The following is a 22412-nucleotide window of genomic DNA, read 5'->3' as shown; positions in this document are numbered from 1 at the left end:
TAAGGCAGTTTTTATAGATATCTCAAAGTATCACTAGTCTGATGTTACAATCAAATCATCATTACCTTTTTTGTTTTATCTAATAGACTATATCTATTTTAGAATGGTTTTAGATATACAGAAAAATTAAGGGGATAATACAGAGTTCTTATATATCTCATTCCCAATTTCCTCGATTATTGACACCGTACACCAGTGTGGTACCTTTTTTACAATTAATGAGCCAATATTAATACAATAATATTAACCAGAGTCTGTACTTTATTCAGATTTCCTTGGCTTTTGCCTAGTGTCCTTAATTCCATTTCAGGCTTCCATCCAGGACACCACATTACATTTAGTTATCAAGCCCCCTTAGGCTCCTCTGGGCTGTGGTAGTTTCTCAGGCTTTTCTTGTTTTTGATAACCTTGACAGTTTCTTTTTTAAATGTATTTATTTAATTTATTTATTTTTGGCTGTGTTGGGTGTTTGTTGCTACGTGCGGGCTTTCTCTAGTTGCGGAGAGCGGGGGTTACTCTTCGTTGCAGCGCGCCGGCCTCTCATTGCAGTGGCCTCTCTCATTGTGGAGCACGGGCTGTAGGCGCGTGGGCCTCCGTAGTTGCAGCATATGGACTCAGTATTTGTGGTTCACGGGCTTAGTTGCTCCCTGGCATGTGGGATCTTCCCAGGCCAGGGCTCGAACCCGTGTCCCCTGCATTGGCAGGCGGACTCTCAACCACTGCGCCACCAGGGAAGCCCCAACCTTGACGGTTTTGAGGAGCAGTGATCAAGTGTTTTGTAGCATACCTCACTAATGTAAACTGTCCAATGCTTTTCTCACGGTAAGACTGGGATTATGGTTTATTGGGAGGACAACCAGATAAAGTGCCTTTTTAATAACATCTTATCAAGGGTACATGCTATCAATGTGATTTGCCTGTTGATGTTGACCTTGATAACCTGGCTGAGGTCGTGTCTCAGATTTCTCCACTGTAAAGTTACTCCTCCACCCCTTCCACACTACACTTGTTGGAAGGAAGTCACTATGTGAAGCACAAACCCAAAAAGTGGAGAGTTATGATCCACCTCCTTGAGGACAGAGTATGTACATAAAGTATTTGGAATTCTTCCACACAGATTTGTCTATTTTCCCCTAAACATTAATTTATTCAATTATTGATATTTATTTATATCAGTATAGACTCATGGATATCTATTTTATCCTTTGGGTTATAATCCAATACTACTTTATTTTGTTGTTTGAATTGTTCCAGCTTTGGCCATTGGGAGCTTTTGCTTTTGGCACCTGTGCTCCTTTGACATACTCCTTTTGGGGTGTGTGAGTTTGTGTGTGTGTGTGTATCTGTGTGTATCTGTGTTTAGCATGCATGTTTGTGTGTGTGTTTAATACTTCCTGACTTTTTGGTACCACAAGATGCTCCAGGCTCATTTTGTGTATTTCCTGCCCCAGTCCTAGAATCAGTCATTTCTCTGAGGAGCCCTGATTCCTTTTATTGGAGAGTAGTAATAGAAACCAAGATCTGGGCTCTAGATGTGCTGTTGCTAGTGGGCTATTATTTGATTAGGCTCTCTTAACTGAGAGAACAAAGAAATATATATGTATACTAACCCATGTATATACACATATCAGTAAATACTTCTATATATAACTATCTATATCTATATTGAGCTGAGTGTATACTGATGTCTGCAACTATAATGCATTAACGCTGAGATTAGTTTAGCCTTCTCCTCTTGTTTATCTGTAAATTCATACTTCAATATTGAGAAATGTGGCTACCACCATCCACCATCTATTTATTTAATTGTTCCAATTTCAGTACACATGTATCAGAGTTGTGAACCCATCTCCCCAACATCACTATTTTTAAGTATAGTAGTTAATAGAGTCTCTGTTATATCTTGTTATTTGATGAGTTTAAATACCCATTCGTTTCTATATCACAAATTTGGTTTTTAAAATATTCTAATGACTACATTTAAAACATAGTAACTAGTTTCTTTTGAGATTCTATGTATTATATTTTATGAATTTAAAAGTGTTATTTTAAGACTATTTAAATGGGCTACTCCATATTGTCAAAGGGATTCACAGTAAAAAGAAGGTTAGGACCCCAACCTCACAAAGATTATTGTCAGTTTATAATGAGATGATGTGAAATTGTCTGGTGCAAATGTTGGGAGCTCATGCTTGATAAGTGTTAGCTTTGTCCACTTGGGCAGGCTTCTTTCTCCTTTAAAGTTCTAAACACCTTGGAAGAGAGAACATGCTAAACCTTATGGTTAATAATTTATAATGTAGTGGAAGGATTTGCTAGGCATCAGTGTTGGAGGTAAAGGTCCATATAAGGTTGACGGAGGATGAGTGATTCCACTGCAGAAGTTTGTACTTGATATAAATTAATATAAGTGCAAGCAATGTATTTTAAGTTCATTCTAGAGGAGTAGTGCAGAATAGCTTCATAGAGGAGAAGACCTGAGCTATCTTGGGAGATGTTTAAACAGATGAGGAGTGGAGCCGGAGTTGAGAAGGCAAAGGCAGTGTAGCCTTAGAATGCAAATGTTCACAGACATGATCTTGTGGTTTATTCACCATCCTTACCAACCTAATAAGGACACCTGCTGGTAGCTGCATCATCATCATCATCACCATCAACATCATCACCATCATGTTAATAAAGAATGGATATATTTGCCAGGTAGTCAAACAAGCTCTTTGCATGTAGCACCTAGATGTTTTCTACGATCCACCTTATGAGTTCAATCATTGTAATTATTCTCATTTTTCACATACAAAAATGAAGACTTAGAGAGATTAAGTAATTTGTTCAAATCTTGGTGTGTGCCCTCTCAACTCCATGCTCTTTACCTCTGTGCTTAACAGGCTAGGATGATTTGCCCATATTAAGGGCTCAAATATTGGTTGATAAGTATAATAATCTCATAAAAGGAAAAGTGAAGTAATCTACTTTGATGTTTATGGTGCAGTTTGGTGAATGCACTGAAGTGCCAATAGATGAATAATAAAAGTTAGAAACACACAAAAATAGAGAAGAAAAATTCATATGTGTATGTCTGCTGGGAACAAAAAATCCTCCTGAATATCTAACTTCTTAGTAAATATCAGGATATCACATACGCATCATTAGGCAGCATCAATGGAGGATCCTCTGTACCCTGCAAGAGGGCACTGTTATAGATGCACAGAAAGAAAATTCATATTTCCTGTACATTATAAATAAGGACATACTATGATCACTCTTTAAGAATGAAGTAATTTGAGTTTTTAAATTTTCCTTATCAATTGGTGTATATGAATCATGTTAGGTGAAGAATTATTGGTTGATTGGACATTTTATGTTTTAATTCTTTACAGAAAACAGTAAACAAATCCTTTTAGGCTTAAAATATCACATTCAGCAAATGAGTTATTATACTGAAGAAAGTGATGAATTCAGTAAAGTGTCTGGAATCTAAAATAAGAAGTAATTGAAGGAACTGGGAATAGATGACATGAAGCAAGACCAGGAGAGAAGTAGGTGGTCGCTCTAAACTATTTTAGGAGTTGTCCTATGAAAAAGGGTTTAGACTGTCCCACACTGAAGATTTTAGACCAAGTAGACAGGTTTAGGTTGATAAAAGGATGAATATTTTGACAAGTAGAACCTTTCAACTATAAAATGGGCCGACTGCATTTTAAACTCAAGAACTCCCTGTTACTGAAGTGCTTTAACAGAGGTTGAAGTTAAGCAGTTGGAAAAGTAAGAGCCTTTACAGTGAGAAAATTCTATGATTCTATGGTTTTCAACTCATAAATTTGTGTAGTTCATCCATTTTACTCATTGTATACACTTAAGTATATTGTTCCTTGAAATGGCCATTCAAAGTTGTTTCCTGTGCCACACACTATGAATGTTAGGGTTAGTCCTGTGTAAATCTTACCCCCATTGAATTAGTATTAACCCTAAGCAAGCAGCTTTCTTACATAAGGAAACAAAAAAAGAGGTTCAGAAATGTCCAAACTAAGTTTTTATAAAACTGTGTTATCAAATCTAATTTATCAAAAAACTTCAAACAGGGGCTTCCCTGGTGGCGCAGTGGTTGAGAGTCCACCTGCCGATGCAGGGGACACGGGTTCGTGACCTGGTCCGGGAAGATCCCACATGCCGTGGAGCGGCTGGGCCCGTGAGCCACGGCCGCTGAGCCTGCACCTCCAGAGCCTGTGCTCCACAACGGGAGAGGCCACAATGGTGAGAGGCCCATGTACCGCAAAAAAATAAAAATAAAAGGAAGATGCAGACCTGTATGCTTCAGGATTTTCTCACCAAAACCCCACACAATTTCTTTACTATTCCAGCCAAGTATGGCCTAGCCCTACCCTCATCCCTGTTTTTCTTGGTTTAGTAATAAAGAAAGAGATGGAAATAAAGAAGAGATATCAGGTAGAAAGATATAAAATAGTGGGGAAAATAATATAAGTGAAGTCAAGTACCACCATCATTTACTAGAAGTGAACTTTCAGCACCAGCATTAATATTTTTTCCTGTTATATCTGTAAATGATAATAACTAATATGTACATAACAATTTTCAATTTAAACAAATCTCATTTTTATAACTAACTACTTCGCAACAAGCAACATGCTAAGGCAACACCAATAGATGAAAAACGGTAGTACCTGGCCCCAAGGAACGTTGTCCAGGAGAACACAGATATATGTAAACAACACAATCACAATACAGTGTAGCGAGTGCAACAATCAGGCATGCAGAAGTGCAAGGGTAGCAAAAAGGAGCATGTGATCACAACACTAAAAAGAAGACTGCACAAAAGACATAATATGTAAACTGAGGTTTGAAAAATGAAGTGGGTTTCCCAGGTGCCCCATAGGGAGAAAGGAATTCTTGGAGGAGGGAAAAGCATAAATGAAGACAGTGAATTGTTCATATAATCCAGAAGTGAAGTAGGCAATGGCAAGAGAAATGATTGGACACAGGCGTCATGAATACTTGCATGTCTGCATTTTAGCAAGTCCATTCTAAAGGAAACTTTGAGGATCAACTCGGGGGTGGGGGGCCGCAGGGGGCACAGAACTAGTCATTGCTGCCAGAAACACGGGAACCACTTTCTACCAACCCACCAAAATAACGACTTCAAAGGCAACATGGTATCACAGAAAAGGTTTGTTTTTTTGTTTGTTTGTTTTTAGTTCATTAGGTCTCACTTAAAATTCTGATTCCACAATGCACTTGCTTTGGGATCTTGAACAACACTCATAACCTCTGCAAGTTTCAGTGTAGTAAGTTTATGTGATTACCTTCATCTGTAATATCCCTGCGTTGCAATCTTAATGGAAACTCAAGTTCAGGTCAAAGACAAGTTTCTCTGTGACCTCTCCTCTGAATTGATTCAAAAGCTGTCTCTCCCGTCCTCATTTGGCTTCTCTTATGGAATCTCATAAAAACTTCTATGACCTCTTTTGTGTTTTTTTGTTGTTGTTGTTGTCTGTTTGTTTGTTTTTTAATTTAAGTATAGTTGATTTACAATGTTGTGTTACTTTCAGGTGTACAGCACAGTGATTCCTTTTTCACATTCTTTTCCCTTATAAGTTATTACAAAATATTGAGTAGAGTTCCCTGTGCCAATAAGGAGATCCTTGTTGTATCTATTCTATGCCTTATTTGAATGACCGTAGCACTCGTTGTCTGTATCATTTTTATGTCTCTGGTTGCTTTGTGACTGAAAATGAAAAATTTCTATTTGTTCATTTCCTGGCCCTTCCTTAAAAATGTGTTCATTTATGTATTTCATATTTATTGACTACATCTTAGACACCGTGTTAACTGCTGGTTCTAGATGTTAGTAAAATATAGACCTTCCTGCTCAAAAGGTCACAGTATTTGTGGGAAAACAAAAAAATGAACTACCTATATCTCAAAGAGCTTTGTACTTCCCAAAGAGAACACACCTAGTAGGTACAATAAATACATGTATCATACATAAATGTATAAATAGTTAATGGGATTAAAAACTAGAGATAATTGCTTTTCGATTCTGAGGAAATGATGATTATATTTCACCAGGAGCTCAATACCACTCTGAGAATGAGGGCTTAACCCCCGTCCTGACTCACTGCATTGCTTTTCTGTATAAAAAATACACAAGTCTGTATATACGCTCTAGAAAAAGGCTTATCTGGCATGAATTTCAGAGAGCAAGAAGAAAACTTCAAGAAGTTCAGAGAAGCATCCAGCAGCTCAGATGATTGGCACTAATACAACTTGCTTGACAGGAAAATTGAGCTGTAAATCTCACAAAATTAGATGATCTTTGAAGAATTTCAAAACCTCCTGCTATTAATTGGAAATCCTAGAAGAACCGCTTCTTTTAAAGCATACTGATAATATGCTTTACAGCTTAATATTCAGAAGCCTATGTTTTGGCTAAGTGAGCTTCAGGAAAGAAGGAAACTTGTGGTTCCGTTCCATCTACTCTGCAAACTCTGGTCAAGACATCTACTTCTGTGCTCAGCCATCTTATCATCTGTAAAATGGAGGCAACTCTAAGAAAACATAGTTACAGAGATGTTGCACAGTTTCATGTGTCATTGTCTTCATTTGTTTCAGAAAACCAATAACATCTAAGCTACTACTGCAAAGAGTGCAATGTTACTTGGGGTCATCTGGTGCAGCTCTGTCAAAGTAAAGAAAAGGAAAGCGGCCTAGAATAACTATAATTTTCCCAAGAGGACACTATTATTTTATGGTAACTCTGGGACAAGAACCCTGATCTCTTTGATGCCATTCCATTGTTCTTTCGTTGGGTTCTGAACAACCCAGAGAAAGAAAGAGAAATAAAACTCCTATGTGCTGTGTCACTGGTACAGGTCGTGGCAAGATTGGAATTGGAGCACTACATATTAACAGGTATTTGGGGAATTCTTCAAACTAATTAAGATATATACCAGGTCCATAAAAAACAGTATGTTTTCTGAAGATGATTCTGTGGCATGAACAGAACTGGTAACTGAAGGTGTCTGTGTGCTGCAGTTCCAAACAGCATGGATGAATGGTTGTTTTCTGGCACCTTGAAGACTCCATCCCAACATACACATTAAAATAAAATTAACATTTCAACTGGGTCATAGTTAATTCTGCATGCTCTTGTAAGTCAGCAAAATATTCCATATATCATTTAAGTTGTCACTCCCTTTCTTTTTTTTTTTTTTTTTGCCGTACGCGGGCCTCTCACTGTTGTGTCCTCTCCCGTTGCGGAGCAGAGGCTCTGGACGCGCAGGCTCAGCGGCCATGGCTCACGGGCCCAGCCACTCTGCGGCATGTGGGATCTTCCCGGTCCGCAGCACGAACCTGTGTCCCCTGCATCGGCAGGCGGACTCTCAACCACTGCGCCACCAGGGAAGCCCCGTATCTGATTTTCGTATTAGGACTCTTCTAATTTTTTATATACATTGGAAAATAACTGATGTCTTTCTAAGGTGTATATCTTTGATTATGTTTTCTATTTTCATAAAGCTTCTTGTATTCTCTACTCAAAACAGGAGTAAATAATGGCTGCATATAACTAATCATAATCAGCCATTTTGTCCAGATTTTTAGATGTGTTGGTATAAAGCTACCATAGTATTCTTCTGTAATTAAAAAAAAATTCTCTCTGTTTTATAGCTAGTCCCATCTCTATCATATTTGCCAAATATTGCTTATTTTATTGGTGTTTGTAAAGAGCAAGCTTTTGGTTTTCTTTGTCACGTTTACTGCTTTTCTTCTCTATTTTTGACTTTTCTCTTGATTAATTTTGTCCTTCCACTCTTTGGGATTTACCTTGTTCTTTTTCTATGTCTACGGTCCATTTCCTGTAGCTTCAAGAGCCATTTTCCACAACTCAATGAGCTCTGCTGGCTGTGTCATGGCCACTTCATCATATGCCATTAAAACTTAATCTCATACACTGTGTGAAGACTCGGCGGTCTTATTTTGCTTTCAAAATTGTTCTATAGCCTTGGATCCTTCTTATTCTCCTAAATTAGCACTATCATCAGGGAAAATTCTAGTGGGCCTAGAATTCTAGGCTTGCCTTTCCTGCAGTTTCATAATCAAAGAAAAAACATTTCCACCCTTTTTTTGATGTTGATCGAAAATTTAGCAACACTTCTTTGCACTGTATTCAAATCCCAAAATATGAGCAAGCCTTCATGCACACAGGCTCACTGAAATGTCATAACTTTAAACTATGTATGACCTTGAACAATGACCTTTCCAAATACTCCACACTCTTTCTAGGTGTTCAGACTTTTTCATTCCTACAACATCTTTTACATAGGGTCGATTTGTGTCCTAAGTTCTTCCTCACGCCCACTTCTGAGTATATATCCAGAGGAAATATCATCATAATTTGAAGAGATATCTGTACTCCCATGTTTATTGTAGCATTATGCACAAGAGCCAAGGTATGGAAACCACCTAAGTGTCCATAGTAGATTAATGGATAAAGGAAATATGGTATATATATAGAATAGAATATTATTCAACCTTAAAAAAGAAGAAAATCCTATCATTTAAGTCAACATGGATAAAACTGGAGGCCACGATGCTAAGTGAAATAAGACAAAAACAAATAGTGCATGATGTCACTTATATGTGGACTCTAGAAAAATAATGAAATAAATCAACTCTTCCCTCCCTGGACATTTTCCTCAGCAGAATCTAGCAGCCTCTACTATGAGTATTATCTTTTTTCTTTTTATTGTTTGTACCAGATCACAACCCCAGGGAACCTATGTATTTACCGATGTATATCTACATTATAGTTTACCATTGTTCTTTTCCTTTGTAATTCATTCCTTCCACTTCTGGCCTCAGAACCTCATTTTTACTTTGGAGAAGTCCTTGTGATTCAGGTAGGCTGTGTGTCTCCTTCCTAGGCTGTGTGACTTGGGGCTGGCTAGACACAGTGTTTCACATATACTCTATATGTCTTAAGTACTTATTTCTCTGTTTTCCATCATTTTCCCTCCAAATTTTTGTGTAGTTATTTTTTAATTGACATTTGTATTCCTTTCTTTTGTTTGACTAAGGTACTGTTCAACCAATCTTCTGAGTGCTTAATTTCAACTTTTTTAATTCTAGAAGTTTCTTTTGGTTGCATTTCACAGATCATTTTTGCTTAAATTGTACATGTTGCCCTTCTTTTAATACATTAATCATAATTTTAAATAATAGTTTCATTGAGATATATTTTACTTTCCATATTATTTAAAGTGTACAATTTAATGTGTTATGCATCTACCACCACAATCAATTTTAGAACTTTCATCCACCCCCCAAAAGAAAAAGAATCTATTATAGGTCACTCACTCCCCCATTTCTCCAAACCCTAGGCAGCCACTAATATACTTTGTCTTTACAGATTTGTCTAGTCTGGACATTGCCTACAAATGGAATCATACAATTACTTAGCATGTTTTCAAGGTTCATCCATGTTGTAGCATGCATCAGTACTTGATGTCTTTTTATGGCTGAATAATAGTCCATGGTGTGGATATTACTATGTTTCATTTATCCATTCACAATAAATGGTCATTTGGTTATTTCCACTTTGGGGCTCTTATGAATAATGCTGCTGTGGTTGGATTTACGTGCAAGTTATGTATGCAGGTCTAGATTTGTTTTTTAAATTAACAGACTATTTCGGAGCAGTTTCTGGTTTACAGAAAAATTAAGCAGAAAGGACAGAGTTCTCATAACTCCTTAGCTCTCTACCCAGTTTCCCCTATTATTAACATCTTACATTAGCGTAAGATGTTTGTTATAGTTAATGAACCCATATTGATACATTATTACTAACTAATATCCATGGTTTACATTAGACTTCACTCTTTGTTTTGTACATTATATGATTTTTGACAAATGTGCAATAACCTGTATCCACCATTACAGAACCATACACAGGAAGTCTCTTTGCCTTTAAAATTCCGCACTTCACCCATCCTTTTCTCCCTCCCCGCAACCTCTGGCAACCATTGATCTTTTGACTGTCTCCACACTTTTGCCTTTTCCTAAATTTCATATAGCTGCAATCATATAATATGCATGTAGCCTTTGCAGATTGGCTTTTTTTCACATAGCAATATACATTTAAGCTTCTTCCATGTCTTTTCATGGCTTCATAGCATTTTCTCTTTATTGCTCAATGTTGTTCCTTTGTACCGATATACCATAGTTTGTTTATCCATTCACCTATTGAAAAACATCTTGGTTGATTTCAAGTTTTGGCAATTATGAAAGAAACTGTTATAAACATCCATGTGCAGGTTTTTATGTGGACATAACTTTTCAGTTCCTATGGGTAAATACCAAAGAGCATGATTACTAGATCACTGTATGGTAAAAGTATGTTTAGTTTTGTAAGAAACTGCCAAGTACCCTGCTAGCAGCAAATGAGAATTTCAGTTGTTCTGCATCATCAACAACTTTGGTATTTCATTATTTGGATTTTAGCTATTTGAATAGGTGTGTAGTGGTATCTCGTTATTCTAATTTAAAATTCCCTGATGACATGGAATGTGTAGCATCTTTTCATATGCTTATTTGCCATGTGTCTATTTTCTTTGTTTAATCATAGTTGTTTTGTTTTGTTTTTTAGCCAATGCCTACTAACTCTTGTCCTCCTGTGTCTATTTATATTGTCTTTTTTCTTTCTTTTTTTTTTTTGAGCTTTTGATCATTGAGTCTTTTTCCTGGTATGTCCAATTATTTTTTATATTAAAATTGGGCTTAACTTATTTTAGGAAACTATAAAGATACCTCCATATTCTGGATGTTGTTATCGTTCTCTTGAAAAGATTTCCTTTTGCCCATGGCAGACAGTTACCATAGGGACTGGAAACCTTAGTCCATTCTCAGTTTGAGCTCATTCAAAGCCTTTTTTTCCGTCTGTGTGAAGGGTGCTCTATTTCTGTCTTGTCCTTCCTCTACGGGTGTTGCCGTTTGGGATTACCATGTGAACGTTTGGATTCTCCCTATTCCCAACTACCCTTGTATTTGTTAGGCTTTAAATGTAATGGTTCCCCCAGCCCTGTGAGACTAAGGATACGTGTAACTTGTCATTCCATTAGTTGTTGCTTTTAGCCTCAGCTCTTGCCGTTTGGCTTCTGTGGTTACAGTCTTTTGAACTCCTTGGCTTTTCAGCTCCTAGGCTATAACATTTGAATCAGCAAATGCCCCAAGGAGAAAAGCTGCACCAAATGTCAAGCTTGCATCTGTGTTTCCCTTCTCTCCAGAACTTGGCCCACATGTCTTGGTGTCTCTCTAACATTCGGATGCTGGCGAACACATGTTTTCTTACTGTATCCAGGTTTTCTAAAATTTCTTTAGACTTCACCTGATCTTATGTTATTATTGAAGTATCATCTCAATTAGCCCTAGGAAGAAAATTTACAATTTTATGTTTTTTTAAATTTTCTATATTACCTCAGTTTCTGTAGAGACCTTTTACCTGATTGTTCAGTCTAGTTCCTGTGTTACCAGTAAGATGGAGATAGGTGGAGTCTAAGAATATTGGGGGGAAAATCACTGATGAATGATATGGCTCGTTCTTTTTGTTTTTCCTCTCCTTATTTACTCTGGCAGCCTACATTTGCCCTTCTTGATTTGACCCAGTTGCCCAGATAACCAACCCACTCTGGCAAAGACATGACTTTACTCTCATAAATGTCTGCATGTTAGGATAAGTTAGATGATGAACACCATGCCAAAGTTCTTTCTGTGACCAGTCAGAATGGCCATCATCAAAAAATCTACAAACAATAAATGCTGGAGAGGGTGTGGAGAAAAGGGAACCCTCTTGCACTGTTGGTGGGAATGTACATTGATACAGCCACTATTGAGTACAGTATGGAGGTTCCCTAAAAAACTAAAAATAGAACTACCGTACGACCCAGCAATCCCACTACTGGGCATATACCCTAATAAAACCATAATTCGAAAAGAGACATGTACCACCATGTTCATTGTGGCAGTATTTACAATCGCCAGGACATGGAAACAACCTAAGTGTCCATCGACAGATGAATGATAAAGAAGATGTGGCACATATATACAGTAGAATATTACTCAGCCATAAAAAGAAATGAAATTGAGTTATTTGCAGTGAGGTGGATGGACCTAGAGACTGTCATACAGAATGAAGTAAGTCAGAAAGAGAAAAACAAATACCGTATGCTAACACAGATATATGGAATCTGAAAAAAAATTCTTCTGAAGAACCTAGGGGCAGGACAGGAATAAAGACGCAGACGTAGAGAATGGACTTGAGGACACGGGGAGGGGGAAGGGTAAGGTGGGATGAAGTGACAGAGTGGCTTGGACATATATACACTCCCAAATGTAAAACACACACTAGTGGGAGGCAGCCACATCGCACAGGGAGATCAGCTTGGTGCTTTGTGACCACCTAGAGGGGTGGGGTAGGGAGGGTGGGAGGGAGACACAAGAGGGAGGAGATATGGGGATATATGTACATGTATAGCTGATTCACTTTGTTATAAAGCAGAAACTAACACAGCATTGTAAAGCAATTCTACTCCAATAAAGATGTTAAAAAAACAAAAAGTTAGAGAGTAAAAAAATTCAAAAGAATTGGCCACACTCCTCCAATAGATTCTCTAACATTTAGCAGAACAGAGTTCACACTGAATCTGGTTTATGAGTAAAAGACAAGTCAACTTTAAAGTGGATCAGAGATGACAACATTTCTTTTCCATGTGGCTGCTTTGGAGCCATATTTCTGCTGACCACTCAAAACCTTCCTCTTGAGTATTCTGTGATATATTAGAACCAGGAATAAGGGGTGTTAGTGCTGGTAGGGTCAGACAGTGGTCTGCGATTTAATTCACATATCCTTTCTGCACCAGACTCTTTAAGATCATTGAGTTATCCTAAGAATTTTGAAGCTGTAGAATTCACGACAGTACATTACAATATGCCAATATTACTATTCTCCTGCTCTGACATTCTCCACTGATGGACAGATGAAGGAGAAGGAAGGGCAGTCAGCAGTAACTGAGAGTAAATGAAACTGGAATATTATAATTCAGTATCATTTGAGTGACTGAATTGGCTGGCCCAGTGTTCTCCAGTTAAGGGTGAGGGAAGATTAATCCTGCACATGACACCACTACTGTATTTATACAAGTCTACTGGGACAGTTGTTTGCCTTGATTTGTTTTCTTCATTCATTTCAGTCAGACAGTTGTGTTGACTGATTTTCCTTTTTGATGTATGAAATGACTGTTTGACTGAATTTACCATTTACTTTACACTAGTGCACTGGAAAAATGATACATTCGTCAAATTGGATTGGCAGGTATGAAAATGTTTACCCCAGAACTAGACAGAAATATAATATTGCCTTCTACAGAAATGTAAGTCATATGCCCTGGATTTTGGGGAAATGTTCCAACTTTAACTATTTTGCCAAATTTCAAAAATGTAGGGTAACTGATCCCATAGTAAAAATAAGAAGATCTGTGAAGTCCAGATAAAAATAGTTTTGTGTGACTCTGACAATCACATAACACAAAAGAAAAAAGTATTATGAGATAAATTTTAGTGATTTTCATACTTATTAAGAGGTGTTTCTATGTTAAACTTTTGAGTCTTATTCTAGAAGTTCTGTAGGAACAAACACTTCAAATATATTCATAGAAAACCCTCTTTATTTATAATTCCATTTTTCCAATATTTATAGTTACTATGACAGGCCATTTCTCCACATCCTATCCCATGATTCTCTGCTCCTATTGAACATTTGGAAATTGGTGGCATGAGCAGGAAAGTGAAGCAGTTTTTGAGATTACTGAATAATGCTGATTTTATAAAGACTGCTTTCTTCCATTGTTGACAAACTTATTATGGTACCGATGGTTGGATACTACTCTTAGAGATGAAAAAGGTCTTAAGGAATCTTCCATATTCCATTCACCAATCTGTGTTCTTGTTCAAAGCAAAATTAATTCCTTTCAAAATTAACATATTAGCTTAATAATAATTTTTAGTCTAAAATAATCTATCTGGGAGAATGGGAATTTTTGGTGGGAAAAAGCGACAGAAGATGGGACGAAAAGAGAATTCATAGAAAGACAAAACAGCATTTTTTAAATGGTGGGTATGAACTTCTGTTTCCAACTATATCAGTTTACCTTAGGAAAACACACTAGAAAGGCCAGATAAATCATAAGCAACATTTGACTGTGAGCGTTAGAAAGCTACTGAGGTAGCCATGACCTAGAAAAGTAAAATAGAGAAAGAAACTCACTGAAGTGAGAACAATATTCTGCACATGCTTTTCTAGCCCAGACATTTAGAAACTACTGATGAAGAGCAAAAGGCTGAGAAACCAAATGCGGCTCCTAAGAGGTAGAAAAGCCAGTAGATCTTAGGACAATGTCATAGGACTAAGGAAACCAGAATTGGAATTGAGAAATAACAAGGCAGCTAGAATTTTAAGGACCAAAATCACAGAGAGAGTAAAGATTCAGAGAACAGAGCTGGATTCAGCAACAGTGTTCCCTTGCAGTATTTTCCATGTATAATAGGTAGACAAGGCAAGATGCTAAGAAGTCAAACAAAAGCTAACTGAAGTCAAAACAAAGACTTAGTTGGTTCATAATGCTGAAGAGACAAAATTGGGGTTCAGAACCTATGAAAGATTTGTGGCCCAATGGTAAACTAATGATATGAATTAGGACATTGAAATCTCTACATATGTGTGTCTGTGTTTGTGTGTGTGTGTGTGTGTGTGTGTGTTAGGAAGGTTGAGGCAACATCTACATTGAACCTTATAAAGAAGGAAAATGAGTATGAAGTTGGTCCAGTGACTGAGGTGATCTTCCCCTCTGCTCCCTACCTAAGAATAGGAAATTCTCTCCTCAAGAAAATACAGTTGACCCTTGAACAATGTAGGGGTTAGAGACACTGACTCCCTGTGCAGTCAAAAATCCACATATAACTTTATGGTCGGCCCTTCTTATCTGTGGTTCTGAATCTGAGGATTCAACCAACCACACATCATGTAGTACTGTATTACTTATTGAAAAAAAATCCATGTATAAGTGCATCTGTGCAGTTCAAACCCAGGTTGTTCAAAGGGCAACTGTAATGTCATTCAGATTCTATACAACTTGTCATATCCCAAGTCTGGTATTCACTGAAGAGCCACCAAGACAACCAAGAAAAGGAGAATTAGAATAAAAAACAAAACAGAATCAGAATCATAGATGACCTAAACATTAAAGTTCATACATATTTCGGTAAATATTATCAAGTTCAAGAAAATAGATGACAAGGTGGAGAACTTAACTTGACGAGTAGAAACTACAAACTGATTGAAGTTGAACTGATAGAATTAAAAACTATACGAAATTTAAAACTCGGTACTGGATTGGACACAGGTAAAGAGAGGTAAGTGAACTGGAAGATAGAGTAGTAACAATATTAAGAGTAAAGCATGGGAAACGAAAAGAATAAAAAGTAGACAAAAGCGCATTTGAGACACATGGGCCACAGTAAATATTTTTTATCATATGTGTAAACCGGAGTCCAAAGAAAAAAGGAGAGAGAGATTGGGATGAAAACAATATTTCAGAAATATTAACAGCTGAGAGTTCTCTAAAACTAAAAAGAATATATGGAGCCATAAATTCAATAAGCACTAAAAAATGCAACAAGAACAAATCCAAAGAAAACCACACATGAGATCACCACAGTACAATTCATGAATAGCAATGAAAAGCATAACATCTTAAAAGCTGCCCGACGAAAAAGAGAGAGATTACTTTCAAAGGAACAATAGGATTAAGATTACAGCTTTCTTCTCAACGAAACTGACTGGATACTAGAAAATAATGGAATAATATTTTTAAGTGCTAAAGAAAAGAACTGCCCATTGGGAATTCTAGAGGCAGAGAAAATGTTGTTTGGAAGGAAAGATGAAATAAGGAAATTTGCAGACAAACAAAATTTAGAAAATATGTTCTTATCAGAACTGCCTGAATTAAATTATAAAGGGAGACCCGCAGGCTGAAGGAAGATTATCATAGACGAAAATAAGGACTTTATAAAGAATTATGTATAACAGAAGGAATAAATAAGTGGATAAACCTAAATAAAATCTAACAGCACAAAAAAGTAATAATAAAATATATCAAAAATTAAAATGCATTAAAAAAATGGAAGAGAAAAAGTAGTAAAAGATATTTAAGATCTCAGCATTGCTTGAGAAGCAGTAAAAGAGCTAATAAGTCATGGTACATGTGTAACTGCTACTTATGTACAAATAACAAGCTAATACAAGGGAAAATGGAATTTGAAGAAATCTAAAAGGAAGAAAGAAGAGCAAAAGGAACATAACAAGGTGGGACAGATAGTAAACGAGGAGTAAACGGTCTACAAGAAAATACCTTAACTGTAAATACTCAAATTAAAGGACAAGGATTATTCAAACAAAAAACGTAATTCTATGCCACCTACAAGAGACAAGAGTCAGATTGAAAATTAAAGGATTCAAAAATTATGTCCTAACAACAATAAGTAAAATTGAAGAAGATTTTTTAATATTAACATAAATTTGAAAGCAAAAAGTATCACTGGCGATAAGGCAGGATAATAAAACCCACTGTTACTTTACAAGGAATATATTATAAATCTAAACTTCAATGCAATAGATGAAGGGAAATTCCAAAAAACTAAGTAGAAATAGAAAAATCTAAATTACCTAGATCAGTAACATAGAACCACAACAACAAATCAGCAGGTTAGAGAAGATCTGAATACCATCATTAAAAACTTTGGCCTACATTTACATAAAACACTGCAACAACAATGATGGAATATATATATTATGCAGAAAATTTTAGGTGCACATGGCACATTTATAAAATTGACTATATTCCGGTTATAAAACAAGACTCCGAATAAGCAAGAAATTAAAAAATATATAACCAATATTTTGCCAAATAGTTGGATATTAAAAACATACTTCTGATCATTATGTAAGTCAAAGATAAAGTCGCAATGGGAATTAGAATTTTGTTAATTGAATGATAATGAAAATATGCCATAACAAAACCTGTGGGTTGCAAATAAAGCTGTGGCCACAGAGAAGTTTATGTATTCAAATTATATTTTCTAAATGTAAAAGGGAAAGGAATAAAGCAACTAGAAGATAACCTATCACCCTGAGGTAGGCAGCTCCTGAACTGTACCTGGTGGGGAAGGCAGGGCAGAACTTCAGGAGGCCAGCTGAGAGCACGGTGAACGCCACGTCAGGAGCAGTCTCCAAGAAAGAGCATTTAATGTACAAAGGGATGACTAAAATATATTTAAGAGCTAGCACCCTGACTCCTCTTAAGGATGACTTAACTTTGCTGGGGAAAAAATAAGAAGTGCTCGATGTAGAAGGTGAATAGCTTTATAATTCCCAGGAGAATCTTGGTACCAGGACCACACAATGAAGAACTTGGAGTCCCCGTGGCTAATCCAGCAGAGAGAAAAGGAGAAACAGAGATGCGAGAGAAAATAAAGGGAACTCTTGGTGGAATTTGGTGCTGCTGCAGGCCCAAGTCCAGGTATGTGCTCTCTAGCTCCCCATCTTAAATAAAAGCCACCATGTTCCTCAGTCTTTCAGGTACTTAGAATTTCTCTTTAGAACCTGAAAATGGGGTCAGGTTTCCTGTCTGCATTGCTACAGTCCAAAATAGAGGCAGGATGGTTGAAATAGTTCTCTATCTGGCAGAGGAGGCCTTGAAGCTGTGAGCCACTCACTGCAAACCAGCAGGACATGAAGGATTCTTGAGCAGACCTGAAGCTACTGGGAGGCCTTTCAGGTGTTAAATCCCATAGTAAATACTGTACCTTCATTGGCCCCTTCTCCCTCTCTGTCCAGTCTTCCTCCACACCCATGGGGGCCCAAAGGGGTTAAATGAGCACTCTTTGACTTGTACTTGGTGGTCCCAGAACTTGACTTGGGCTTGGAGACTTCCATGAAAAGTCTGCCTTCCACCTACTGGCTTGGGTTTCTTGGTCTCTCTGCTCCAGGCTAATCCCTTCAACCTGCTTTTTCCATTTCTGCCAATAAGCCCCCTCTCCAGACCTTCCTAATGCTCTTCTGGGGTGGGAGGAGACTTACTGAGGGCAATGTTTATTTCTAGAGGGAGAGGTGACCACATGACCTCACAGTGGTCATCCCCTTGATTACTCAGTTTCTGTCTAGATTAGTCGTGGGTGTCTGTGCACCCCAGCCTCACCCCCAGGAGTCTTTAGATCACTGTCCTTATCTCAGCCCTGAGCCTCTCTCTATCCTCCTTCCCTCTCTCTCCTTACCCATCTTTACCCACAGACTCGCAGACTTTCTGGACCTCTGAGGACGACAAGCACTTCACAGAACCTCTGCTACAGAACCAAACATACTGAAATGACTCTTTACAAAGCTATTGAAACAACAGAAAAAGAATACATGAGGATTGTTTCTCCTGAGGGTTCAATTACCTAGGGGGCCTTTAGCAAACTTTGATTGATAAATCTAACCTTTCCTTCCTTGGCAATAGTTGATCACACTGTGAGGAAAACAAGTTAGAGAAAGGAAAAATAATATTTGGATTTCAATGAAATAATAAAGATGCAGGGACTATCTTTGACTTTTGCAAGCTGAGAAGAGGTTTACATTTTGATTATTTGATGGCAGGAATCCCTTTTAAAACAGGGCCAGTATGCATGATGCATTTAAAAATCAACGTTTTCAAATAGAGCCATAACCCCCACAAGATTTCCTGATTTCTCTGGGGTCAGATAAACCATCACATTTCACAGTGGTGCCCTGTATAAGAAAGTGATAAACATAATCTGGAAGCACGGCAGTGGCTAAAAATATGGAGCTGGAAGGCATTCGTTGAAATGATTTTTTGCTTTTAATTCATTGCATAAAATGCTAATGTCCAAATTCAGGCAGGTAGATCTTACCAACCATCAAGAGCTTCAACCCTGCTAACAGCTAAGTGTGCACTTTTAAACCCTACTTTGACTGCTCCAGAAACTTACTAGGTTTCTTTAATGCCTCTGTTACTATTTCCTTTGTGTCATTTTGCTTTTCTTTAAAAACATAGCTGTGTGACCTTGGGGAAGTTATATTATTTCCTTGAGACTTGGTTGCCTTCTCTGTGAATATCTGGGTATAATTTTAGTATTGCTCAATAGAATTTTTGGTGATAATGAAAATATTCTATATCTGTACTATGCAAAGCAGTATTCAATAGCTACATGGAGCTAATAAACATCTTTGAAATATGGCAAATGCAACTGAGGAACTGAATTTTTAACCTTATTTTAAAATTTGTTTCCACATAAAGAATGCCACGTGGCTAGCATCTGTTGACAGATGCTAGACAGATCTACATAATATTTTAAGAACACTCTCCACTCAAAAACTCTACTATTCATTAAGTCAACCTAAATAATTTTGCCCTCTGACAAACAGAAAATAATTTATGCTTCCCTTGAAATTATCTGTCAAGACCTTTAGCAGTTAGGGGACATTATATTCTTAAAATTGACTTTGCTTTATGAAACTTTAATAATGTTGGAGTTCTCTGCCCTTGGTACCACCTTTGTGATGATGGGAAATACTGTGGATGATCAAGGACTATTTCAAGAGAACATGGAGAGAAACCGTCTGGATTTAATTTCATTATGAGGATGTCAAAATGTTAAATTACTTAAAATAAAACCCATATTGTTTTTATGCTAAGTTATAGTCTACATGTAGCTGGAAAAATGTTAAAAATATTTTTAAAGAACTACACATCTGGGCTTCCCTGGTGATGCAGTGGTTGAGAGTCTGCCTGCCGATGCAGGGGACACTGGTTCGTGCCCCGGTCCGGGAAGATCCCACATGCCGTGGAGTGGCTGGGCCCATGAGCCATGGATGCTGGGCCTGCGTGTCCGAGCCTGTGCTCCGCAACGGGAGAGACCACAACGGTGAGAGGCCTGCGTACCGCAAACAAACAAACAAAAAAATTAGAAGTATCTGAAATAAGCCTAAATTCAGAGTTAATCAGATTGGCCTGCTTTCTCAGGGGGACTGGAATTCACTGCTCTTTCCCCTCAACTCCCTGATGTCAGTGGCACTTTCCACAGATGAGGTGGCCTTCTCTGCCTACTGCAGAAGCTCAGTTCCCCCAGGCCCACTCCCTGTTTGAATCCCACCCTTGAGGCCAGGTGCCACCCTTCCCAGAACATTCGTGGTCTCATTTCAGTTTTTGACCTGCTCAGATTGAGTCCCTGTAGACTCTTTCTCAGCTTGAAACCTGATCTTCAACCCCTTTCCCTGACCTCGATGGTTACCTTCCTACTTTAGGTCTCAGGTGCTTTAGCTATAAAATGATATAGTTGCTCTTAATTCTAAAGTCTTCTTTCTAAAGCTCTACAATGTGGTGGCTCCTTGAAAATGTTTCTCTTTGCTGGTTTTAATTTTGTAGAGAATTAAAACCACAGCTACTCTAAAAGACAGTATGTTACATTGGATAAGGAAAGTGTGTTTTTGTAGTTAGATTAACAGGGATGGAAGACGACTTAGTATGTTTTAAGATACTCATGATCCATTCTAGTGAGAGTCAGGGGAAGAAGGGGAAGAGAGTTAATAAAATACCAAACCATTGTGACAAATTAAGTTAACCAAGATGTAGCTGATTAGTTACTACTTGAATAAGCCACACATATCCACTTCAAGTTTTCCTTTATTTTTCTAAGAAGGGATCCCAGTGAACTGAGTCCCATGTTCAGGAACTCCACGTTCAATGGCTTAGTCTTTAAAAACTGTTATGTTGGGGCTTCCCTGGTGGCGCAGTGGTTGAGAGTCCGCCTGCCGATGCAGGGGACACGGGTTCGTGCCCCGATCCCGGAAGATCCCACATGCCGCGGAGCGGCTGGGCCCGCGAGCCATGGCCGCGGAGCCTGTGTGTCCGGAGCCTGTGCTCCGCAACGGGAGAGGCCACAGCAGTGAGAGGCCCGCGTACCGCAAAAAAAAAAAAAAAAAAAAAAAAAAAAAAAAAACTGTTATGTTGCTGGAAGAAGAAATATTTCCCATCAAGTCCTAATTGATGTTTAGCTATCACGCACATTTGAAATAAATTTATTACTTTGCCTGATCTCAGTGTAATACATTCCAAAGGGGCAAAGAGCACACGAAAATTTATGGAGTCTCCATCTTCTACACTAAAGTGTGCAATAAATTACATAATATTGGGCCGTGAAATTCACAAGCCATAGAAACCACACCATTAGCAATGTATACAGTGGTAAACAGCAGGTAATGATAATCATATAAAACAAAATAGACTGTGTGTGTTGGCACTGCTGCCAATAAAGCAATCATTAAATGCATTCATAGGCATCTACGCTAGGTAAGCTCTTTGAGGGTAATTGCTATGAATTCTACATACCTGTCAGGATATTATATATAGTCCAGTTTCTACGGCCTTTATTCAGAGACGCTGAGAAACGGTTACTGTGGGTAAATTCAGACCTTTTCTCAATATAGAATTTGGTCAACATGCATTCTGAACAGCAAAATTTCACACTGCTTTCAATTTCCTACAGTAATTGCCACCTCAACAAATGCAGGATTAAGTATAATGGATTATAAGAAGTTAGAAAGGAAAGATGGAAGAAAAGAAGGAAGGTAGAAAAAAGTTGCGTATGGAGTACATCAACATTTACATAAAGAGTGGACCTAAAACTAACCTGAGGTTACCCTAAACTATTAGCGTATGATATAGAAGCATAAATGAAAAAAAAAAACCAGCAAGGAAAACTCAAAGATTCTTTTTTTGTTTACTTTACTGCATATACACGTCCGTCTTAAACAATCTATATGCTTATATCCAATAAGAGCATTGTTTTGCAAGGCTATTTGGGTTCTATCAGCAGGTAAAGGTCGGACAACTCAACTTTAGCAGAGTTAGCCTTCAGGTGAATAATTGCTTCTTTCAGGTTGTGAGCATTTCAATTTTCCAGAAATGTTTCCCAAAAAATGAAAACTAAAAGAGTCCTAGGACAGCGTCCTTTAGAAGTTTTATAGTATCAAGGTTTTTGGAGGAAGAGTATCCTTGTCGATTATCAACACAATGATTCCAAGCAGGTCAATTTATGCTGAGAATATTATATAACAGACCCCACTTCACCTCCATTATACTGACAATGATCTTCCTTACTTCAACCTTGTGCTTCTTAGTAAAGTTGAAAATACTGAGCCAAGAACAGACAGTGACAATGCCAGAGACTCAGATGTACCTATAGGTGCCTTCAGACAACATCAGTCACCCAGGCTAAAGTCCTGGTTTAAA

At 37.7% G+C, this 22412-nt stretch overlaps 1 pseudogene across 1 annotated transcript in view; it reads left to right on the top strand.

The window, feature by feature from the left end:
• Positions 1–1532: 1532 nt before the first annotated feature.
• The window catches only part of LOC308611043 (ferritin light chain-like), a 39558-nt pseudogene continuing 18678 nt past the window's right edge, over positions 1533–22412 (top strand). Inside the window, exon 1 of the transcript in view lies at positions 1533–1546. The product of the transcript in view is annotated as a ferritin light chain-like (transcript). The remainder of the gene's footprint in view (positions 1547–22412) is intronic.

Source organism: Mesoplodon bidens (genome assembly GCF_964165515.1).
Source record: "Mesoplodon bidens genome assembly, contig: HAP1_SCAFFOLD_417, whole genome shotgun sequence".
Lineage (NCBI taxonomy): Eukaryota > Metazoa > Chordata > Mammalia > Artiodactyla > Ziphiidae > Mesoplodon > Mesoplodon bidens.
This window is presented reverse-complemented; position numbering and strand designations above follow the sequence as displayed.